The sequence below is a fragment of the Talpa europaea genome (genome assembly GCF_964194135.1).
Source record: "Talpa europaea genome assembly, chromosome: 4".
NCBI classification, from domain to species: Eukaryota; Metazoa; Chordata; class Mammalia; order Eulipotyphla; family Talpidae; genus Talpa; species Talpa europaea.
The window spans coordinates 99,899,750-99,923,189 of NC_140070.1; the positions used below are offsets into that span (position 1 = coordinate 99,899,750).

The window sequence follows — 23,440 nt, forward strand, 5'->3', positions numbered from 1 at the left end:
TCTCTTTCACTTCTTTTTATTCTATTTTTATTAATTCTATGCTGGAACCATAGGAGCCAGGCAATTAAAACCATGAGATGCAAGTCCAAGGCAACATCTATTCTTTGTGCATATGCAAAGATCACTCACATTGCACTGGCGAATAAATGTAAAGATTGAATATAGGAAAGAAGCAAGTACGGGGTTAAAAGAAAAACCTTTTTATTTAAAAATTGGCTGAGGTTGAATTGCTGTTCTTATCGCCCATCAAGTCTACTTAGGGTTGTGTTCTCTCCACATCATAATGACTCAGGTTATCATCACTTTACCCGTTATTAATTAACATTATGAGTTGAGCACATTTTCTGTACCTAAAGTCAAGCATCACAAAAAAAAAAAAAATTCAGTAACCACGTAAATGAAAAAAATGCAACTGAATGTGTTGAGGGTTGCTTTTCTGTTTTTTAAAAAAAAAGTTTTTATTGTGTTAATATTGTTTACAGCAGTGTTTCCATAATAGAAGTGAATGTGTCTTGGGAAGATTAATCACAGAATCCTAGTATACCAGAATGAGTGAAGAAGATCCTTGAGAACATCTGGACCTCATGGAGGAGCACTTTCTACAGTCTTTCTTCATAAAAGGTATTCACGCCTCTGAATATCTTAGAAACAATAACTTATCCCCTCTGAGGCATCCTTCATCAATGTCAGAGAATATTCCTACCATAATATTATTTCTACATAAAAGCCAAAATAATCCTTTTTGCAAGTTTTTCCAAATTTTGCCCAGTCTCTTATGACATTTTTTTATTCCAAATTAAACTCTCACATCTCAAAAGAGAGACTTTTAATATCTGTTATGGTTATACATGTCAAAAAATCCAGCTTGTCTATTGAGCACGACTGAGCTGGGTCCTGTTCCTCTGAATATATCCAATATTTTCAGTGTGCTATAAAAACATAACAGATAGCAACACCCATTTGCACTATTCTTATTCAAGATAGAACTGAAACTCCTAACCAGGCATGCACATTGGTAGAGAAGGAATAAAACTATCCCTATTTATAGATGATACGATTGTTTACATGACAGGTCTAAGGTTTATAAAAACCCTTACAATTAATAAGGTCAGAAGGTGCAAGTTCAACATGCAAAAATCAATTACATTTCTGCCTACTAACAGTAAACATGTAGGAACTGAAATTAAAACACAGTATCAATTATGCTTGCTCCAAAGAAAATTAAATATTTAGGGATGCACATAACAAAATATGTATGATATTTGTCTGTTAGGAATTATATTGAAGAAGGAAACTGAAAACCTAAATAAGCAGGGAAATATACAAAGTTCATGGATTAGAAGATTCACCATGAGAAAATATGGATTTTCCACAAATTAAAAGTTTAATGCTGCTACTATCAAAGTCTTTTTAGAAATTAACAAGCTTACGCAAAGGAACAGGTCATTGAATAGCTAAAACAAGCTTGACAAAGGAAGAATAAAGGAGAAGAAATCTACCACTATGAAGGCTTCTTTCCTTTCAGGTGGAACCCCTATCTTGCAGTAAATTGCTAAAATGACCATCTAAAGGTATAAAGGTATGATACCTGCTAAAAGTTCCTGAAGCCTTTAAAAAACATGGAGCTGTTCCTTTGACCACATGCATGTTAATGTACAAGAAAGGTGATACTGTACACATCAAGGGGATGGGCACTGCTCAGGAAGGAATGCCCCACACATGTTACCATGACAAAACTGGAAGAGCCTACCGTGTCACCCAGCAGGCAGCTGGCATTGTTGTAAACAAACAAGTAAAGGGCAAGATTCTTGACAAGATAATTAGTGTTTGTATTGAGCATATTAAGCACTCTAAGAGTTGAGATAGCTTCCCGAAATGTATGAAAGAAAATGATCAGGAAAAAAGGTTCCAGCAACTCAAGCTTCTTTCCCCTGGTGCTTGCATCGTGGTTTTCTCTGGCTGGAGCAGATTCCACTTCAGTTGAACTTACGTATCTTTCTCCTTCTTCAGGAAAGGGTTCTTGTCTCAGTTGTGACATTATCACAGGTTTGAGAATTGTTACCAGGGCGGGGAAATGTCCCAAGTCTTTTCAAGAGTCTTCCTTCCATTACCTTTCTTTCAGTCCTTAGATACGTCAGAGCAATTCAATCAGGTGCTCATTTTTCACTCGTTGAAAACTTCTCACAGACTACAAGAAAGAAAGCAACTTATTTCTCACTTAACATGCTATCAATAGCAGCAGAGGCAAGCCCCAACTAGAGTAACAATCAAACGATAACCAGTAATTACATTTTTGTGGGCTTTAGGGATTGAAACTGAAAGAAAGCTGGGTTATACAAATTCTCAAATTCATGGGTTTTTCTGAAAATCAACATAGGAATCTTCAAAAGGTAAGAATCAGCTTCCTCCAGAAGAAAGCAGTCCTTATTTCTTTAAGAGCATAATTCATGTGGTGTAGATATAATTTTTATTGCAAAAATGAGACGCCCTTATTCAAAAGAGCGAGCTGTTTCTCATTTGTAAAACATGAGCAGTATCAAGCACAAGTTATGGCAATGGCCAGTGGATTTTCTCTCATGAAATTATGAACTGCTAAATAGGATTCTGGAGGATGGGTGGAGAGGCAGAAGGATCTCTTTCAAATCTCTGCTGCTGGTAGCAGAGACCATTAGGGGGGTATGATGGAGTCAGACAAGTATTTTGGAAGCAGAAAAACAACACAAGATTTCCACAAAGTTGTAGCAGCTCTTGGTGGAAGAAGTAAAGTTATCTGTTCACAACTAGACCAAGCCAAGAACATTACTAATAATGGGTTGAGATTCTTGTATTTTTTTTGTCTTTTGTTGCTTTTAGGAAACTTCTTGATATTTCTCACTGTTCTTAATTGTGCTAAAAGGATTTTGTCTGCACTAGGGCCTGAGCTTTTAAGAGAGAGAGCAGCATCCTTAGGCTGCAAGGGATTCACAATGAAATGGCCAAGAGAAAGAAAACCTCAGAGCTTCACAACTCTCAGCTTGCTAAGCCATGAAGTTTGTGTGCTTTAATTTAATAAGGAAGTATTGCCATTATGCAAAAGGCACAAGATTTTTTTCACCTCTACCACCTTTTACCCCCCAAAGGCTGTTGCTAATACTAAGAGTGCTGCTGCTTCAAAGCAGTTATAATTTACTACCCCATGTCCACTTGCTGCTCTCTGACTGAAGCACACTGTGTAAATTGTTGGTGTCGTAATCTTTGGATAATCCAAAGTTATTTTCTGACACATGTTTCTTGGGACACTTGACATTCATGGTGATATCGAATGACAATGCACCAGTGTGGGAGCAGGAGGTGCCATATATAAAAGAAACAGAAGGTGGAATCCTCTCCTTGGAGGATTGATGTCATAAAAAGGCCTTAAGAAGGTTTAGAAAGCAATTTGCAAATAGACAATATAGTGCAGAGTACTGTATACATATGGCAGACAGAATCTATAGAACAAAAGAAGGATAATAAAAAAAAACCTTGTCTCACTTGCTACAACCCTGTCAAATAAAGTTCTAAATTGTTATTCTCCTTGTCTTACTGATGAAGAAACTAGGACTTAAAAGTTTTGCTGCTATGGCCACCCTGGATATCTGAGGCCTTGTTTATTCCTCTACAATATTCAACCTGCATAATCCAAGGAGGAAAGATTAATCTGGAAATAAGTGCGTTTGGAATAGAATTTTATATGAAGTAAAATTATATACAATAGAAGAGAGAAATGGTGAGAATAATCCAGATGCACTCTTAATTTTAAACCAAACAAAACCAGAAACCCTCTCTACAATGAAGGGACCTTTTCAAGAATTCTCTTTGAATAATGAAAAAGCCCTGTTTGGCTGGGAGACAGTGTGTGTGTACGCATCCTTTCTTTCTTGTTTTGATAACTGTATTTGTTAAATGCATAACCTTTAACAAATCACACAGTCAATTTACTCTCCTTGTTCCATATATAAATTGGGCATAATAACAACATTTCCATTGGTGGCAATTAACTCAAAGGAGTTTAATCCTTCTTATAAACATCAATCTTCATTTAACACATCTCTATGCAGCAAGGAGAAGGCAGGTGTTAATTTTCATGAGGCTGCATAAGGAGACTGTGATAAATGAATTCCTTCTGAAATGACAACATAGCCCAGGCAAACTAAGAGTCACTTCACAGGTCTAAAACTGATAGCCACATGATCTATATAATGAACTGTAGAATTCCCTTGAAGCGAAAGTTCCCAAATTACTAAAGCAACATAAGTACAGCAGAGAAGCAGGAGAGCGTTACTGGAGTAAATGTGATAACCCCAAACTAAAGGGCAGCCATGTATTTTGGGGAAGAATCTTCATGTTTTTGAACACCAGTGTTAAAGGTCAAATCAATCTGTTCTGGGAAAAATGGTAATTTAACCTCCCACAGATAGAACATAATTTCTATCCTTTTTTGAACAAAGTCTATAATAATATTCTGTACAGGTAATAAGAGAAAAGCAACATCAGCTTATAATTTGCAACATCCATCAAACCTCATCAGTGTAGAAATATACATAATGTGCAAACCCAACTGACTAAAAGCTAAGCAACCTTCCTCCCTTCACTGTCCTTCTACTCCACTTTGTTCTCCTTGCCTCCACAAGCCCAGGGCACTGCTTTCTGCCAATATGTTATTTGGTATCATATCATCAACTATTTATTGAGCAGCTAATGTGTCCTCAGAAGTTTCTGAATAGGACTCCAGAGGAGGAGACTTGAGTATGACATAGTCTGACCTCAAGGTGGTGAGTAGATATAAAATCTAGTTGGTACTAAACAACACAGCCTTGTATGTGGTGAAAGATGAGTCTTGAAAGGCATTGTGGTGACTTATAGATAACTTGGATTGAGAGATGTAAGGTCTTTATTCCATTAATGACCTTATCTGTAATACATAAATAATAACAACTGCCTTGCCTACTGCAAGATATGTAAAGAACACATGAGTTCATGCACTTTGATTCAGACTACAAATCTGAATGATAGAAGGAATTACAGAATCAAAATGAAAAGTAGCTAGAAAGACATCAGGAGACCACCATGTAAGCTCTGAGCCAAGTAATAAGGGGACAGAAACTCTGATTAAGATGAGACAGACTGATATCAGAAAAAATGAATTGAGCGACAAGCAGGCAGAATGAAACAAGATGTCAGGAGAAAACAGATGAAGGAAGAAATAGAGGGAAGAAGGCGGGTGAGAAAAGAATGAGAGCGGAGGGATAAAGAGAGGGAAAGGAGAAGGAGGAGGAGACAGAAAGATATAAGAGAAAAAGAGTGTAAAGTTGGAGAGTAGGAGGCATACATAATGTAGCACAATAGTCTGTCAGAATGCGAGCTTCAAAAGTGTAGAAACCATCTTGGAATCCACCTACAATACTTAAAATAGGCTATGTATTGCACTCCTAGCAGACACTAGATTCACATTTGCTGGAATTAAATTCTTGCCACATTAAGAGATCTTTTGGCTCTTTTACCAAAATCGTCAGTGGGAAGCATTTCAACTTTTTAACAAAATTACCCTTGTCTGTCCTCCTTTAGGTTCTATCCCCATTGAGCAAATGAAATTCAGTTTCTTTAAGAAGTATGACAAGTCATAAACATATATATATAGAGAGAGCGCTAAAATAATATAGACTTCAATAATAGATAATAGACATTAAATATAATGTATAGTTAAAATTATTTGGAAAATATAGCATAATAACTGTATGAGACCACCAGAAACTGACTGAACTTAGACAAATACATGGTATCTGATATCTGGTTGGGTAAGTTATTAATACATTAATTTGTGTGTGATAGTGTGTATTCCTTTACTCTGTTTCAAGAAGACAGTCAGTTGTGAGTATCTCTTAATGATAGTGTAAAGAAATTGCTGACCACTTCAATCTCATTCTTGATGAAGATGGGAACTAATGTGATGCTTTAAAGAGGAAATTCTTGGTAAAGAAAATGACAGGACAGAGGTAGAATAATTTTCCCCAAGGCCAGAAAAGGAGAGGGATCCTGAAAAAGCTAGGGGCCCTCATGCTACTTCTTAGCAGAGCCTAGGGACATAGAAAATTGGGGATAAGGACTAGCAGTGATGCACCCCCAAAGTGTAGATATTATATAGAGAGACTTCAGGTGTTACACAGATCCTTAGGCTCAAGTGAAGAACAAAACCACAGGGCGACTTCTCTTCAGGGGCAATGCAGGTTTACAATATGAAAACATCATATTTGGAACCAAAACCAGAGTTATATCTAAAAGTTATACTTTGAGTGAGACCTTTAAAATCATTTCATGCTTCTGAAGGGAAGAATTCCAATTAATGACAGAAAATCAATTTCTTATTAGCCTTAGGAAATGAAGGGATTCTATGTCTATGTCAGATTTTATTTGATATTAGAACAATAAAGACTACCTGAATATGAATTTTTAATAGCTACCTGAGTGATTCTTAAGTGGCTAACAGTTAAGAACCATTGCTTTAGGCATGGTTTTCCTTAAGATACAAACAGACAGTAAACACCAAAATTGGCCATCTCTTATAGACAAATTTTTAAAGAAATTAATAAAAAACAAGGAGTTCTTTTACCTACCTCAAATTTCGCAATGGAGGAAGGATGAGTCAGAGTTTTATCATACATATGATAAAGAGTAAGGGAATCTCATAATGCCATAAAGGGATGGAGATGAGATTAGAACTCTGAAGGCTGAATCATATCCATTGCTTAGATGCAAGCATGTTTTGGCTAGTCTGGCAAATTGGTGCCACTGGACTGACAGACATCTATTTTCATGAATATCCAAAGGCTCTCAGATGAAAACTCGGAATAAAGGAAGGAAGAAGAAGACAAACTATTTGAACTAATAACAAAGTCATTGTCATACAAAGAAGAGTGATTCTAATTATAGCTTGGTGTCTAATTATAATTTGGAGTTGCCTTTCAGTTGAATCCCAATGAATTCATGTCTTATTTCAAGGAAAAGAGAAGTGGAAAGTTAGAATCCACTTTGTGTTCATTTCTTCTAAGATATTAGGACACAAGGAAGCTCTGCTTAGGAACCAAAGTCACAGAAGGAATATTGCCCTCCTATGAAAGAAACAACTAGAAAACTATATAAGATATAAAACTTTATAAAATAGAGAGCGATTATTTCCAGATATTTTACAATTGGCTAGACTTTGACTCTTGAGAGGAAATAGACAAATCATGTGTGCTATATGATAGAACAATCTTTCCACTACTTAGACATACTTTCTAAATTGTAGCATAGAAAAAGGTAGCTGGACTTTGCAGAGGAGAGCACCAGAGAGAAAAGGATTATTCAGAGAAAGATCTTCAAAATCTGCACAGGTATTCCTTAAGAACTGGATGAATAAAAGCTAAACCTGCATTTGATAGGTCTTCATAAGCCTGGACAATGAGAAATTAACAGAAAAAAAAAATCTACTAAGGAGTTCTAATCTGGACAATTGCTAGAGACTACACAGGCCAAGGACACATTTGACTTCTACCCAACCAAAGGGGAGAACACAGAATGTCCCTGCTTTAGTAGTAGAGGTGAGTAAGCCCTACCTACAGATTTATAAGCCCTACCTACAGTAAAAGATACTCCAGGCTTGGGCCTCCCCTGGCGGTGCAGCGGTTGAGCTCTGGGCTGCGAAGCTGCCCACAGCCTCTGCAGAGCAAGCTCTGTCCCCGGCCACCAGGTGAGGATCCCACATGGCACACAGACCTCTCCTGCCATGCCCGCTGCTCCCCTCAGCAGTGTATTTCGTCACTCTGCCTGCTCTGTTCGCCACTCTGTCTCTGGTGAATTCTCTCACCCTCCCACGCTTCTGACTGTGCCCAGTGCTTGTATAAACAAATAAATAAATCTTAATAAAAAGATACTCCAGCCCTAATTTAATAAACAAGTTTTAAGCTTCAAACCAAACCTTAAAATAATAGGCTGATTGGCAAGATTGTTTTTACCTCCTATCTAAACAGATATTAACACTTTTTAAAAGAGGACAGCAAAATCCATAAACTCAATAATTTATTTTTATGTTATTTAATAGGTATTAAAAAGTACTAGAATGAAAGTAAAAGGAAAATGCAATCATAATATAATCAGGAAAAAATCATTTAATGGTACAGAGTCAGAAAAAGTAGATATGTTGGAATTCGTAGGCAAGAATGTTATACAAAGCCATGGTAAATATGGTCAACAATCTGAAGGAAAGCATGAAATGAGTGAGGAGTAAAATGGAATGTATATGAAAAAAGCATATAATACATAAAATGAAAAAATTCACTGAACAAAAATAACAGAAAATTAACACAGTAGTAGAAAAGATAAATGAACTTGAAGACATAGCAGTAGATACCATCCAAAGTGAAACAGAAACAGAAAAGAGACTAAAAGAATAAAGAAAGAATAGCACCTCAGAATTTGTGAGATGTTGTTAAAGCAACTCTTATAAGAATATTGATAGTTTAAATGCTCATATTATATTTTACAAAATTTAAAATTATTCCCTCTTCAGCCAAGACTTGGAAATGTTTTAGCTTAACAAGGACTCTAGAGACTTTCACAGATTGTCTTGACACACTGAAGGATTCAGAACTTGTCATTGCCTAAAGAAGACAGAAATTTCTGGAGTGGGCAGCTAAACTGTTCCTTACCAGAAGCAGGGCCGGAAAATTATTTGCTTACTTCTTAGGCAACTAAGGGCTCAGTAGCAGATGGCACAGCAGAAGAAGGGCTATAGACAGAGGAGGAAAAAACAAAAAAACCTCATTGCAGCTGATGGAACTTACTCATAAGTAAATGTGAGAGAAAATACAACCATAGTATCTACCAGAAACAAATTGGGGAGGGATAGGGCAGATTTAGAGATAGGGGCTATCTTGCAGGCAGTTAAAGGTCAATAAACATATTTAAAGAGAAAATGTCCCCAAGTAAAATACAGTCATGGGTATAGCACAATACTGTGGTCTTTTAATGTTTAATTTAGTTAAAAATGTGTTAATTTGTTGCTGCATAACAAGTTATTCCCAAAATGGGAGGCCAAGAATATGAGATGGCAAGGGATCACTGGGTCCCTTCTGAAGATACGGAGATAAATAAGGGTGAGGAATGTATTTAACCACACTACTGAGGCATGATGAGTCCAACTTGGAGAGCTATGGTCAAAATAAAATTTGAAATCTGGAGTGGATTAAGACCTAAGGTGCTCAGATAGTCACTTGTTCAGATACCTGAAGTCATCACAGTGAGTCAGGGGATTAGGAAACGATGTAAGTAACTGCTGGTGGTAGGAGGGAGAGGTAATTCTGAAGCATATGAGAAATCTTAATTTCTTATAAAATGGTATTTCTTTGTAATAATAATTTGGTTGACATTTTTAATAATGTTTTAACATAAGATATTCTGTATGACTGTGTAATTGAATTTTCTGGTTCCCAAGCTGTCAATAAGTTCCTGAAGAGAAAAGTTTGAAGTGTGATTGGTCTCAGTGTTACCTAAACTCCTTTGTGACCATTTTCAGAGTTGCATCATAATTAATATTTTCAAGATTATTGTACAGATTTATTCTGATAAAAATATGTAAGTATATATTTATCCACTATTACTGGTCAAAAATATCTGTATTATATTTATTAAAATCAAAATAAAGTCTATTAAATAAGTTTAATGGCATTCTACATACCACATACAATTACTTCATCTCCAGTGAAGGCAAGTAGAATTCAGAAAGACTTATAGCATAGAAGAAGTATGTGCCTTGGGTTTGAATAATGACTTTGCTCTTTTTAATTTTTTTTAAATTACAGATAAGTAATAATTGGCTAATTAGACTTCAAACTCCTTTTCTGTGAAAGTGGCATAATAGTCCTCACCTTGGAGCACTGTTGTTTGGTTTTAAAAAGATAATAGTTGTGAAAATGATCATTTTTGGTGTTAAATAATAACTTTAAAATAATAATATTGACAATAAATAATTTTTATTGCTCAATTACTACATGCAAGACACTGTACAAAAGCACTGTGTTCTTTCAATAAATGTTAGTGTTTTGTTCAAAAGCTATGATATCACATAATTCAATAGTCACATCTAATATTGATTATCAGGGCCTCCCCTGTGGCGCAGCGGTTGAGCGCTGGGTTGCGAAGCTGCTCGCAGCCTCTACAGCGCCAGTTCGATCCCTGGCTGCTCCCCGGCCACCAGAGGAGGGTCCCATAGGGCGCGCAGACCTCTCCTGCCGCCCACTGCTCCCCTCAGCAGTGTACTTCGGTCCTTCTGCCTGCTCTGCTCCCTGCTCTGGCTCTGGTGAATTCTCTCACCCTCCCGTGCTTCTGACTGTACCCAGTGCATGTATAAATAAATAAATAAATCTAAAAAAAAAAATTCCTCTCAATTTAAAAAAAATAATAATAATAATATTGATTATCACCCTAAACAGCTCCCAGGTTTCCAAAGGAATGAAAAATGTCTGAGTGTGTGTTGATTAGAAAATTTACCATGATTCCAATATATTTTGATAAAAGTAATATGGTAAAATGAAATTAAGTCTATTCAGAGTAAAAATTATGCTATTTAAATGTCTCTTTATGATGCATAATTATATGGATTGTATTTAATTATTTCTCATAGTGTACAAACTGGTGCACAGGTCCTTACTGTTGATTATGACACAATGAAAGGGCAAACATGTTCACACATGTGGAATTCCCTACAACTTTCCAGCATAAGAGTAGAAGTATGTGAAGGGTATACCTCACAGGTGGTAATTTTCTTTAGAAACCATTGACAATTAGGAAATAAAACATTATGTTTATGTGTCTTGATTTCACCATTCCAAGGTTCATTGCTTATCTCAAAATGTTTGCAAATAATCCCTTCTGCTTCTGAGCTATATCTTCCCATGAATTCCAATCTGACTCAGGTCTTACTTCCTCCTGTTGGCCTTTTGTTTCTACTCAAAACTTCTTTATTAAGACATGTGATAGAGCAGGCGTCCATCTGTTGCTTAGTAGTCTACAAACTCCTTGTTTAACCATTTTCTGGGACTTCTTCCTGTGGCCTTCAGAGAGGACACATACCTTCATTTTATTATGCAGAACAGCATCCACCATCTCCCCAGCTCTGAGCCTGCTATTGCAATCCCAAAGATTCAATAGGGCAGTGTGCTTAGCCTTAGCCCCCCTAAAAGAATATAAATCAGCTGGATGAAACTCTGAGATTCCCTTGATTTCTATCATCTAAACCAATCTCCAGAAGAGGAAAGGAACAGTACCTAGAGGTTATTTTAGATAATTTCCTTTAGAAGGCAGAGCCACCTAGAGTCATTCTGGGTGTTGTGCAATAACTTTTCTTCTGCTTATATAGTTGGATAATTCTAAGTAGAGACACAAATATTAAATATTCTTAGTCTCATTTCAATAATTTCCTTTTCCAAGGAAGGAAATTCATAATCATCGTGCAAATATAAAATCAGAATGAACCAGACCAAAAGTTTTGGAATAGTAAATCCATCTTATAAACAAGTAAATTGAGTCCCAACAATATCTAACTTTACACAGTTATTCAAGGAGATGAATGGACAATTGAAGTCACATCACACCACTTCATATTCTCAGTATATTTAAGTATCTAGGATGTGAAGTCAAAAGTAACAACTTAAATATGTACTGGTAAAGAAAGTGAGTAGTACTCAGAAACCAACAATTGTTTCTAAGAATTTTAATTGGTGAAGATGCCAGTAGCAGCATTATTTGGAACATTCTACCCCAAAATGCATCTGATTCTCTCTGTTCCTGGTGCATTACTTACTCTCAGCCACATTCATCATTAATTCACACCCTACCTAACATTTCGAGATACAGGAGGAAAAAGAGGCTCCTAGAACTTTAAGCAATGCATTTTTCCCTTGACAACAGCTATATGATATACTTCTCAATCTCTGCTGCAGCATGTCATTAGAAAATCAAACTTCCAGCTGAAAAGCCATGAATATCAAAGTAACAATTGTAGCAAAATCCTCCCTTTCTCTAAAAATATCGGAGGATTGAAGGGTGACCCCATATGGGCCGGGGTGGATGTGATAAAATGCAAATGTGCAGCTTCCAGTGGGAGAAAGAACGATACAGTATGAGGTCAGAAGTGTGGACTGAATGAAGATATATTTAATACCAATGTGACTGGTGGGGGACTGCCTCCAGATGGGAGGGGCAGTGGGTGGAGAGAGGTTTGTGGGGGCTGGGGATGAAAACTGAACAAGCATATGGAGCTGTAAGGCAAATGAAAGAGAATGTATGGAGGCAGAAGGTGTGGAAGCAGGAGTCAGACTGCAGGGAGCTCAGTACTGATGCATTGAGCCTGCAATGAGGGAAGCAAGCTCAGGAAATAACCCTGGATAAAGCTGGGATGTTGAAGGCTTTGGGGAGAGTAAGTTCCATTAGAAGATCAGAGCGGAAAGAGTCTCGCCAGCTCAGCAAAGAGAGAGAAGGTTTCCCTGGGTTTGGGGATAAAGTAAGAAAGTAAGGAAATGGGAAAGGGTAGAGCAGCATCTTTTCTGGATGTTCAGAGGTCATTCAATGCACTAGGCTGACTATCTTCTATTGAAAAAACCCTCAGAGAATCAGCAAACAGAGAAAACTGTTAGCATTAGGTGAATCTAGGTAAAGGGTGTTCTTTGGTGTCCTTAGACTACTCTTTTTCTTGCTTGGGGGCCCCTGATGAACTTAGAGTAACTGAAGAGCAGATACGTCATCTATGATAAATGTTAGGTTTCATCCTCCAGTGTCTCAATTCAAAAAGCAAGCAAAGGGTGATGGGCTGAAGGAATGTCTCGTTTTAGGGATAGCCACTCCCTCCTCTTAATTTTACTTAGCTTATTCCACTGATATAACATTCTTATATTTCTCTTTATTCCTAAGAATATGACCCGACCCCCAAGTTTAGCACAGGTAGATGGTCTGATCCACAACAAACTCTTACCATAATGTGAGAGACTGCTGAATTAAGCATAAAAGTTTAATTTAGTGCAGTCACTTACTAGCAATAAATCATCATTTACAAAGTATAACCCATTTTACTTAAATATCATTGAATTTCCCTAGATGCCGTACTGATACTGAATCAGCTGCAGTTCTCCAATTAGTATATGCCAAGCACTGAGCCAATGATTATAAAAGCTCTCACTCTTCTTTTTCAGGTTTTCTTCTGTTCTCATTTCTCGCTTACACTAAACTATACCCATTATCACTTAAATTTCAGGCCTGTTAATATTTCAGTGTATAGTGACCAGTGCTGAGTTCTGCCCATATCTTCCTAACCCTACACTTACTTGTCATATCACTCCCATTTCAAAATATGTCAAGTTTTCCTTACACACACAATTATTACCTAAGTCAGGCCCTTTTCAGTCTAGGTCCCTTTTCAATTTAGGTCCCTTTTCTCGAAGAGACTGACTCATAGTTTTTGATTAGGTGGTCTGTATTCCTATAATCAAGCCCATCTCATAAGTAGTTTAGAGCCTGTGGTTTCCTCACAGAGTAACTAAAGCGCCTGTAAAGAGTGTCAGGCTTGCTAGGTGCTGTCTTGAAAAAGATACTCTGTGCAGGAATGACAGAAGTGGCAGGAAAATACCACAAGTTTCACTCACACTGTGAACACTGTAGTAGGAACCCTGAGTCCTTTTGGAGTTGACTGCTTCAACAGAACGCAACTGGAAGCCTTCTGTTAGGGACTTCCGAGGGATCCCCCAATTCAGTACTGATGCCTGTATTCCACCTCTGCATCACAGGAGAGCAATGCAACAGAGGCACACCACTTGCTTGCCACAACATCAAACCTGCAGTCTTCTTTGATTGCAAGCTTCTAGGCAACGACAAGTCTCCAACAAAGCATAACTTCCACCTCAGAACCAACAGCTTTCATTACACTGCAGGGTGAACAAATCCTTTCAGCTGCCTCCTTGTTGCCTGGCTTAGATTTTAACCTTCTTTTCAATCGTATGTGTTTCTCTCACTCTAAAGTAGAAGAGAGTAGATGAAGAACACTGGGTCTTTATGGAACTTAAAGAGGGTCTGCACAGAGACCCTAGGATGCTGGCCCTCACAGTTTTATTTCAGACGGGGTCACCAGAGTGGCAAGTGGGAAGGGATGCTATTGTTAGCATTTCAAAACAACATCCAGAAGCACCTTCTGTTTTGACCTGTTCAACCTTTTCTTTCAAGAAATTATCCTTTGATTCTCAAACTCCTTTGCCCTTATCTGACAACAAAGACAGCCCCCCCCCCATTTTTTAGTGCACAAATTGCTTTAGTCATTTTCAAGTTATGAAGTATGGGGGGAAATTTCATACAGAGAAAATACTTACGATTTTTTTATGGATAATTCAAATATAGTTGAACCTTAGAACTTTAAGATGAAGAATAAAATTGTTATGAGTATGGGGAAAAATGAGCAATCAAAAACCAGTCTTCGTACATGCACAATAAAATTGAGTTTTAAATTGTATAATCATACCTCTGTGTAACATGGCAGGAATATTATTGTTTGTTTTGATATCATGCTACCTTTTAAAATGTACATAGCTATGCAAATAAAGTTAGATAACCCAATCAAGGCACAGCTTTCTTTTTTTTCTTAATTTACCATCCTACTTTTGTACACTAAAAAAACAGAAAAATCACATGCAAAAAAATGAAAAAGAAATAACTTATGTGCTGACGTTACCTCTTCAAAAAATTAAAAATATTTAAGATTTTCATTAGGACCAGGTTAATTAACATTGTAATAATGTAATACAGTCAGTGAAAGAAAACATTTCCCAGTTTTGTGTCTCTATTGAATATGCCATCATCTTTCAACACCTCTTCTCTCCAATACCTCTGACTTATGTACAAGAACTCTTCTCTCCCAGAATGTTCTTTATCCCTCTTGTCCGTCTGGCTAATACATATTCATCTGAAAAACTCAGCCCTCTTGTCACCTTATCTTCCTTACTCTTGCTGGCCCAGACAAGTGTTTTCTCTTTTATCATATTTATATCTTAAATAAATTTTACTTCTACTCAATTTAGTTAGAAAGTCCTGAAGTCAGAAATTTAACTTACTCATTTATCTAAAGTACCATGTGCAAATGAAGTTTATATGTTATAATGCAATGACTCCTCAATTAAAAAAAAAATGCCATGTGTTCCTCACTGTTGTATATCATTTGGAGATGAAATATTCTAAGTGTCAGAACTGGGTTAGTCAGGGCTCACATTAAAGGGATTGGATTATTACCCAGTCCTGGTTTTATATGCTTACTATCTATGTTCACACCTTCAAGCAAGGAGACTCCATTTCAAATGTTTTTTGTGTAAAAAAAAAAAAAGAGAGAAATGAGAAAAGAATTTAACCACCAACATTCATGATACCCCCTTCACCTTCACTCCCACCGTATCTTGTTCACAGTTGGTAACCTCATTTCAATTTTCAATGCCCACTAGTTATTTTTAAATTTGTTTTCCTGTTTAGCCACTTATCTTCCATTGCTCACATAACTAAAATTATCCAATATTTGTCTTTATTCCTGATTAGTTTTGCTGCATGGAATCCCCTTAAGTTCCTTCCATTTTGCTGCAAATGGCCAAATTTATTTTTTCCTTGTAGCCAAATAATATTCCATGTGCATTCCATCAGTGCATACTTGGGTTGCTTCTATTTAGTATTATATCTAATGTGGCAATAAACATTGGGTGCATAGGACTCTGAATTGGTGATTGATACTCTTTGGAGAGACACCCAAAATTGGGATTACTGGATCATGAGGTAGGTCTACTTTTAGTTTTCTGAGGAGGGTTCATACCACTTTCCAAAATGGTGGCACTAATTTACATTCCTATCAATAGTATAGAAGAGTTCCTCTATTTTCACATCCTCACCAATACTTGTTAGCATTTTTTTAAATGTAAGCCATTATCACAGGTATGATATGATATCTCATTACATTTTGACTTCCATTTCCATAACAAGAAGTAATGACGGGCCTCCCTAGTGGCGCAGCAGCAGTTGAGTGCAGGGTTGCAAAGCTGCCCGCAGCCTCTGCAAGCACCGGTTCAATCCCTGGCCGGCCGCAAGGTGAGGGTCCCACATGGCGCGCAGACCTCTCCTGCCACCCGCTGCTCCCCTCAGCAGTGTACTTTGGTCCTTCTGCCACTTCTGCTCCCCGCTCTGGCTCTGGTGAATTCTCTCACCCTCCCACACTTCTGACTGTACCCAGTGCTTGTATAAATAAAAAACAAAACAAAACAAAACAGAAGTAATGACAAGAAGATTGTCATCATATGTCTATTGGACATCTGTATCTCCTTTCTGGAAAAGCATTAAATCTTTTGTCCTTTTTTTTTTTTTTAAATTAGGCTGTTTGTTTTTGTTGTCTAATTGGATGAGTTCTTTACAAACCGTTGATATTAATCCCTTATTGGATTTGTGAGGCATAAATGTCTTCTCAGTAGGCTGTCTTTTTAAATCAGCTAGTATTTTCTTTTGCTGTGAAAAAGCTTTTGAATTTGATGTAATCTCATTTGCTAGTTTCTTCCTTCATTTCCCTTGTTGTTGGGTGAAACTCCCAAAGACATCAATATCATTGATGTTATGGAACATATTACCAATGTTTTCTTCAATGTATTTTATGTTTTCAGGTCTTACAACCAAGTGTTTATCCCATTTCTGAATTTATTTTTGTATATAAGTGAGGCAGTGATTCACTTTCATTCTTTTTTATGTGGCTGTCCAGTTTTGCCAACACCATTCTTTTTAACAGATTTTCCTTTCTCTATTGTATGGCTGTGGCTCCTTTGTGATAGATTAGTTGTTGATACATGTGTACATTTATTTCTGGACCCTATTCTGTTCCATTGAGCCATGATGTGTCTATATTTAATTCAATGTCATACTGTTTCAATTAATACTACATTAAGATGTAATTTAAAGTCAGGTAACATTGTGCCTACATTTTTCTTCTTTTTTTCTCAAAATTGCTTTAGTTACTTGGTATCATTTGTGGTTTCATAAATATTTTAGTATTCTTTTTGTTCTGTTTTCTTGAAAAGTATCATTAGAACGCTGACATGGATTACATTGGATCTGCACATTGCTTTTGGTAGGATAGTAATGTTAATATAGCAAATTTCCCCATCATGAACATGGGATATCTTTTCCTCTCTTTGTGCCTTATTCTGTATCTTTTAACAATGTCTTATAGTTTTCATTGTAGTAATATTTAGCTTCTTTTGGCAAATTTATTCCTAGGTATTTAATAATTTTTGATGCAATGGTAAATGGCGTTTATTTTTTCAACTCATTATTTGTGCACAGGAATGTAACAAATTTTTGTGTATTAATTTTACAGCCTCCCACTTTACTGTGCTCATTTATTGTTTTAGTAGTTTTTTAGATACACTTCTTAGATTATACATATATATATATGCAAACACACATATAAAAATATATATCATATTGCCTGCAAATACTGAGAAATTCACTTCATCTTTTCCAATCTGAATTCCTCTTATTTCTTCTTGTCTAATTGCCCTAAAATAAAAGTAGTGAAAGTAAGCACATTGCCTCATTCTTTTAATGACATGCTTTTTAGTTTTTCACCATTGATACAATAGTGAGACCATGTTTGTAGTATATGGCTTTTATTACACTGAGATATGTTCCTTTCATATGCATGCTATTAAGTATTTTTACCATAAATAGGTGCTGCATCTTGTCATATGCTTTCTATTCATCTATTGGTATGATCAAATAGTATTTGTCATCAAATAGGTTCTTAAGAGCTTCACTAATGTGCAATTAGTCTTTACTAACATGGAATTTGTCTTTACTAATGTGGAATATGTGACAAGGAATATGTGACACCTTATATTTCACTGGAGGAGCTCCCCCACATGACTCTATGTCTACCCCAAAGCAGATTTTCCCACCATATTTCCTGGCTTCCTTTCTCTAGGCCCATCTTTTTTTTTATTGCATTAGTAGAATCAGAGTTTGTCTGGTTTCCATTTGCCTTCCCCATCATAACTTCTCTTGACAAGTGCCCTTTTCTTTGGTCTGTCTTAACACCAGTTCTTCCGGAAGAATGAGTTAATAATTCCTGCTTTGTGAAAATAATTTCAGTTACAAAAATATGGGCTGCATGGTAATACTATTATATAGATTTAAATTCATAGTTGGTTAAAACTATAAACAAAATCTCTTTAAAACACTGTTATAGTACTAGCTCTCCACCAGCAGTGCTGTGACTTATGTTCTCTTAGCATTAATTTCTTTATCCATAATGCAGGAGGAAACATAAAAAAAAGTTGCCTTTCCAACCACCCAGAATTATAGTATCAAATGAGATCATGTATATGAATATGCTTTGTGACTGCTTTTGCAGCATGCAAATATAAAATATTAGTATTATGTGCATTATTATGGGATCTGTTCTACCTAACATTCTTATCAACAACTTGAACAAAGATATAAAAGCACCATTATAAGCTCTGCAGATGATAGACATATGGGAGGAATAGCTAATAAAAAGAAAGAAAGATAGAATCAAAGTTCAAAGAAATCATGACAGATTGGAATGATGACTAAAACTACTAAAATGATATTTAATATGAACAGATGTAAAATACACTTAAAAAATCATGTCAGGGGAGACCTGTTATGATATCAGTTTATGTGAACTACATTTAAATGACTAGGAATTAAGGATAATTTTAGATTTCTCTACTAGGAATACTGTGTCCAGAAGAAAGGAGCATGTGTCAGATCATTGCTTACATAGGTAGTATTTACATATTAAAATATAAGGAACTGAGAATCGCATTTGGAAGCTGGAATATAATCTGAGGAAAGCAATCAGAATTTTTACAGGTTTTAAAACAACTTACGAGGAGCAATTAACAGAGCTAAGTTTGTTTTGCTTGAGAGGGGATGCAGAAGGGTGTCTACAAAGTGTTTTGAGGGCTTTCACATAGGAAGTGTATAAAAGTTCTAATATACAGAGTAACTGAGGCACCTAAGAGAGATAATGGCACATATTAAATTCTCAGTATTACTGGAATCTACATTCACTCCCTAAGTTCTAAAGGAAGGCTATAGACCTATAACTGGGAGTGTCCATAAAGTTAAAAAAAAAAGAAAAAAGAAAGGAATGAGTTTCTTATGGTTGGAAATATGCAAGGAAACTGATATGGACTGCTACCCAGAATGTTTATGGCATGTGCTAGCAATTTTGTGCATATTAATGTTGTCTTCCTGGAGAGAATACACATTTACTTAATCATGCATTGCCTTCAATCCATGCCCACCACACAGACAAAAGGGTTAATGCACAAGAAGTCATTATATTTTCAGGAAAAGAAAAATGAAAGAGGTGACATCATCACCTTTTATCAAAGTATCATAGATACAGCAAAAATTATTTGAAATAAATATTCACTAATACTGCAATAGTCCTTCTAAGACAGTAATTTTCAAACATTAATGTGTATCAGATTCACTTACAGGGCTTGTTAAAACACAGGTGGCTACCACTCACCCCATAGTTTCAAAATGAATAGATCTGGGTTGGGGTCCAAAATGCACATGTCTGAGTTGTTCCCAGGCTACAGTGTTGAAGAACCTGCTTAAAGTATCCTTAGCTAAAGAAACAACAAAGTAATCATATTTTTTCTTCATTAAATCATTCCACCATCCTCAGTTAATAATTAGTGGCCAGCAGCTGACCAATCCATAGGTAGTTCAGTGACCTATAACATGCCTTAGCATAAAAAGACAAGAAGAGTAAAGACAATTTATTCTCTCAAGAATTGAAACAATTGTGTGTTTAAAAGATAACCAGGAATATAAGAAACAGAAATTAAAAAGTCAACGAGTACATATCTTTCTTAAGTTACAATGGGAATATGTCCCTATAAACCCACTATAAGTTGAAAATATTATAAATTGAAATTATCATAAATTGAAAATGAACTTATCAAATTAACTTATAGAACATCACAGTTTAGTCCAGCCCATCTTATACATGATCAGAACAATTACATTAGTCTATAGTTGTGCAAAATCCTCTACAACCAAGCCTCTTTTATAATAGTGTTGAATGTGTCATGTTATTTATTAAATAATGCACTGAAAGTCTATAGATTATCAGTGGTTTACCCATAGGGATGAGTAATTACCAGCATACAGTACCACGAAAAAGCATCGAACACCATTTCTTTAGTTTAGAAAAAGTCAAAATTCAAAATGCGAAGAACAGTTTCTACTGAAGGTATGCTGCTTTTGCACCACTGTAAGGTTGTTCATTCCTTGGAAATTAGAACCATCTGTATGGAAAAGTGAAAAGGTGATTGGATAGTCAGAAGAAGAGAAAGAAGAGAGAAAAGTAGGAAGACCTGTGTCAGGTTAATGGTGAAACACTAATTAAAGATTTTTAAACTTCTTTTGCTAAACTTCCTGGAGTCTCCTGAAAGCTGGTTTCCTTATCTCTACCTTGTACTAATATCCATGTGTTCTAACTATTTTAATTTCTATGCTCTTGTTTATATACCTACTTACAATACAGCCCACTCTTGATAATTTTGTGGGAATAGCACTGGAAAGTATTCTTACGCAAAGATTATTTTCTAGAGTTGCTATTGAAAAAAAAAAAAAAAAAACTGCCAGTTTGATTCCCTGTCTTTTGCTTGAGATTTAATTTTCTACCCTTGTGGAAATTTTGAGGGCCTTCTTTTTTCCTTGTGCTGTAACATTTCATGATGATATGTCCTGTATGGATCTTTAAAAAATTATTGTCAAGCAAGCTTAAAAACTAACCTTTGAAAACTGACTATGGAACTGAAACCTTCACAGGGGGATGGGATAGGTAAGAACAAAGAGGGAAGGAGGCACAATGGACTGTGGTGATGGCCGGTTTGGTGATGGGTGCACTATGGTGGAAATACCTGATTAGGATATTCTAGTATGGCCTCAGTTAAAAGGAGAGGAGTGAGGGAAAGACAAAGAGGGAGGAAGAGAGAAAGAAAGAGAGAAAAGAAAATCGGTGACTCTGAGAGAGGTGTTAAAGACATTGGCATCAAACTCAACTTTTCTCCATGAAGTATGCAAAAATGTAAAGACAATTGGAAAAGGAATAAATGTCTTACTGTGTGACTATAGGTCATTTAGTGCTGAGTCCCTGTATTATCCAAATCAGCATTTCTCCAACTTAATATGCACAAGTGTCTGTGAAAATGTAGTGTTTAACAGGAATCTGAGGATCTTGTTAAACATGCTTTGTGGTAGTGAGTGTGATGTGGTAACATATATCTGAAGAGATGTGAACCTGTACCCCTAAATCATATACACTGTTATAAACCAATGTTACGGCAATAAAAAAATGTACAATTTTAAAAACACAAAAGAAATAAAAATGTCAGGGCACTCAGTGACTCATGAAAAATTTTGTCCTTTGTCACAGACTTTTGTTTGTTGCCTTCTTTCTTCAATAATTTTTTTGTTCACTATTTTCTGATTTTTTATGTTAGAAGCTACTCTTAATCAGAATTGGGACCTGATGGATTATTCCCCTAATTTTTCTTTATTGTCTTTCATTTTCTATATCCATAGGTCATCTTATTCTATTTCTGGAACAATTTTACCTTTCAATTTTACTTCTGGTATATACTCCTGGTACACAAATATACAAGTATATGCAGTATATACAACTTATAATATATTTTATGTATTATTCACAGATTACATACACTCTATAATGTATAAATATATAAATATTAAAATACATGAACTATATAAAAATTCATCATTGATATAATACATAAACATAATATATTTTATTACTATATATTTTATATACATAATATGTATATGTCTGTGTGCGTGTGTGTGTGTATAATTTGCACTTTTATTATGACAGTTTTAAATGCCAGGTGCACTTTTCCTGCTCTCTGCTTGGTCTTCCCTTCCTATCATTCCTCCCTTTCTTCTATTTTCCTTTGTTTCTTAAAAACCTATTGATTCTGCTTTATAACTGGGATTTCTTTATGGCTATATCTGAGTAATTTTTTCTAATTTCTCCATCATCTCCCTGGTAAAGAGAAGGTGGCAGCAACTTGCAAAAGTTTTAGACCTCTGAATCACAGCTAAGTCTAGAGACTTTTGGAACCAGAAGTCCACTAATGGCACACTTCCAGTCCAACACTCCAATACATTTGTCAACACCTAGTACCCTTTGTAAAATCATTTTCTTCTTGAAATACTTTGAGTGTTCCCTGCACTGAGTTCTGATTGATACCCCAAATGCAAACTGCTACTGAAAGAGAATACGAAGATCCACAAGTTTTTCAGAGTGAGTGATGAAGTGGAGACTCAATTATGGACAGATAGCTGATGGTTTTTCTTATTTATGAGAATATGGTTGTGAATTTAAAAGCAAAAAAGGAGTATTTTTATAATCCTGAATATGCTTTCTGTGGAAATAAAGTAGAAAGGGGGTGGATATTTATATTTATGCTCAGAATGTTGGATATGTAACAATAAATTAAGAAACTGAACACTTCCTAGTGACTGTCACATAGTTGACATTTTTCTATGTGTATCTCCTTTGGTTGTGTTATTCATTATAGATTTCAGATAAAATACAGACTCCTTCTTTATTTTGCAAACTTATTCTTTGAGCATTCAAATACTTTATTCAGGTAGGATGGGAGGCAATTAAAAAACACAGAATATATAAATAGAGAAAGAATTTGAAAATATCCTGATTATTGAAAAAAATAAGTCATGAGAAGAGGAAAAGTGTGACTGAGATGCTGTTTTTAAGACTGGTCAGGGGGGCCTCCTTGGTGGCGCATGTGGTTGAGCGTCGCACTGTGAAGCTGTCCGCAGCCTCTGGAGCATGGGTTCTAGGCTGGCCAGCAAGAATCCCACATGGCACGGCAGACCTCTCCTGTCTCACCAGCTGCTCCTCTCAGCAGTGTATTTCAGTCAGTCTGCCTGTTCTGTTCCCCACTCTGTCTCTGGTGGGTCCTCTCACCCCCCAAGCTCTGGCCTGTACCCCAGCTCTTATATGCATAAATAAGTAAATTTATAAAAAACAAAAAAAGTCTTGGAGAGATATCTTTGCTATGTTGCAAAAAAGCCAGAATGCCCATATGGGTGGGACACAGTAAGAGAGGCAGAGGGATAGGTAATCAGTTTGAAGACTTTCAGGAAAAGAAAAAGAAGGAATTGGTTGGCCATAAAGATTTTGGCTTTTGTTTTTAATATCATAGGAAACTACTGAAATGTTTTGCAGGGGTGACTACTATGTTCAGATTCTGGTATTTTAAGGATCAGTCTGGTTGCTGTGTAGAAAATTGAA

The 23,440-nt window shown here is 36.1% G+C and overlaps 1 pseudogene across 1 annotated transcript in view; it reads right to left on the reverse strand.

Moving 5' to 3' along the window:
- Positions 1 to 3,290, reverse strand: part of LOC311170289 (actin-related protein 2/3 complex subunit 2-like) — a 36,303-nt pseudogene extending 33,013 nt beyond the window's left edge. Inside the window, exon 1 of the transcript in view lies at positions 3,173 to 3,290. The product of the transcript in view is annotated as an actin-related protein 2/3 complex subunit 2-like (transcript). The remainder of the gene's footprint in view (positions 1 to 3,172) is intronic.
- Between the last annotated feature and the right edge of the window lie 20,150 nt (positions 3,291 to 23,440).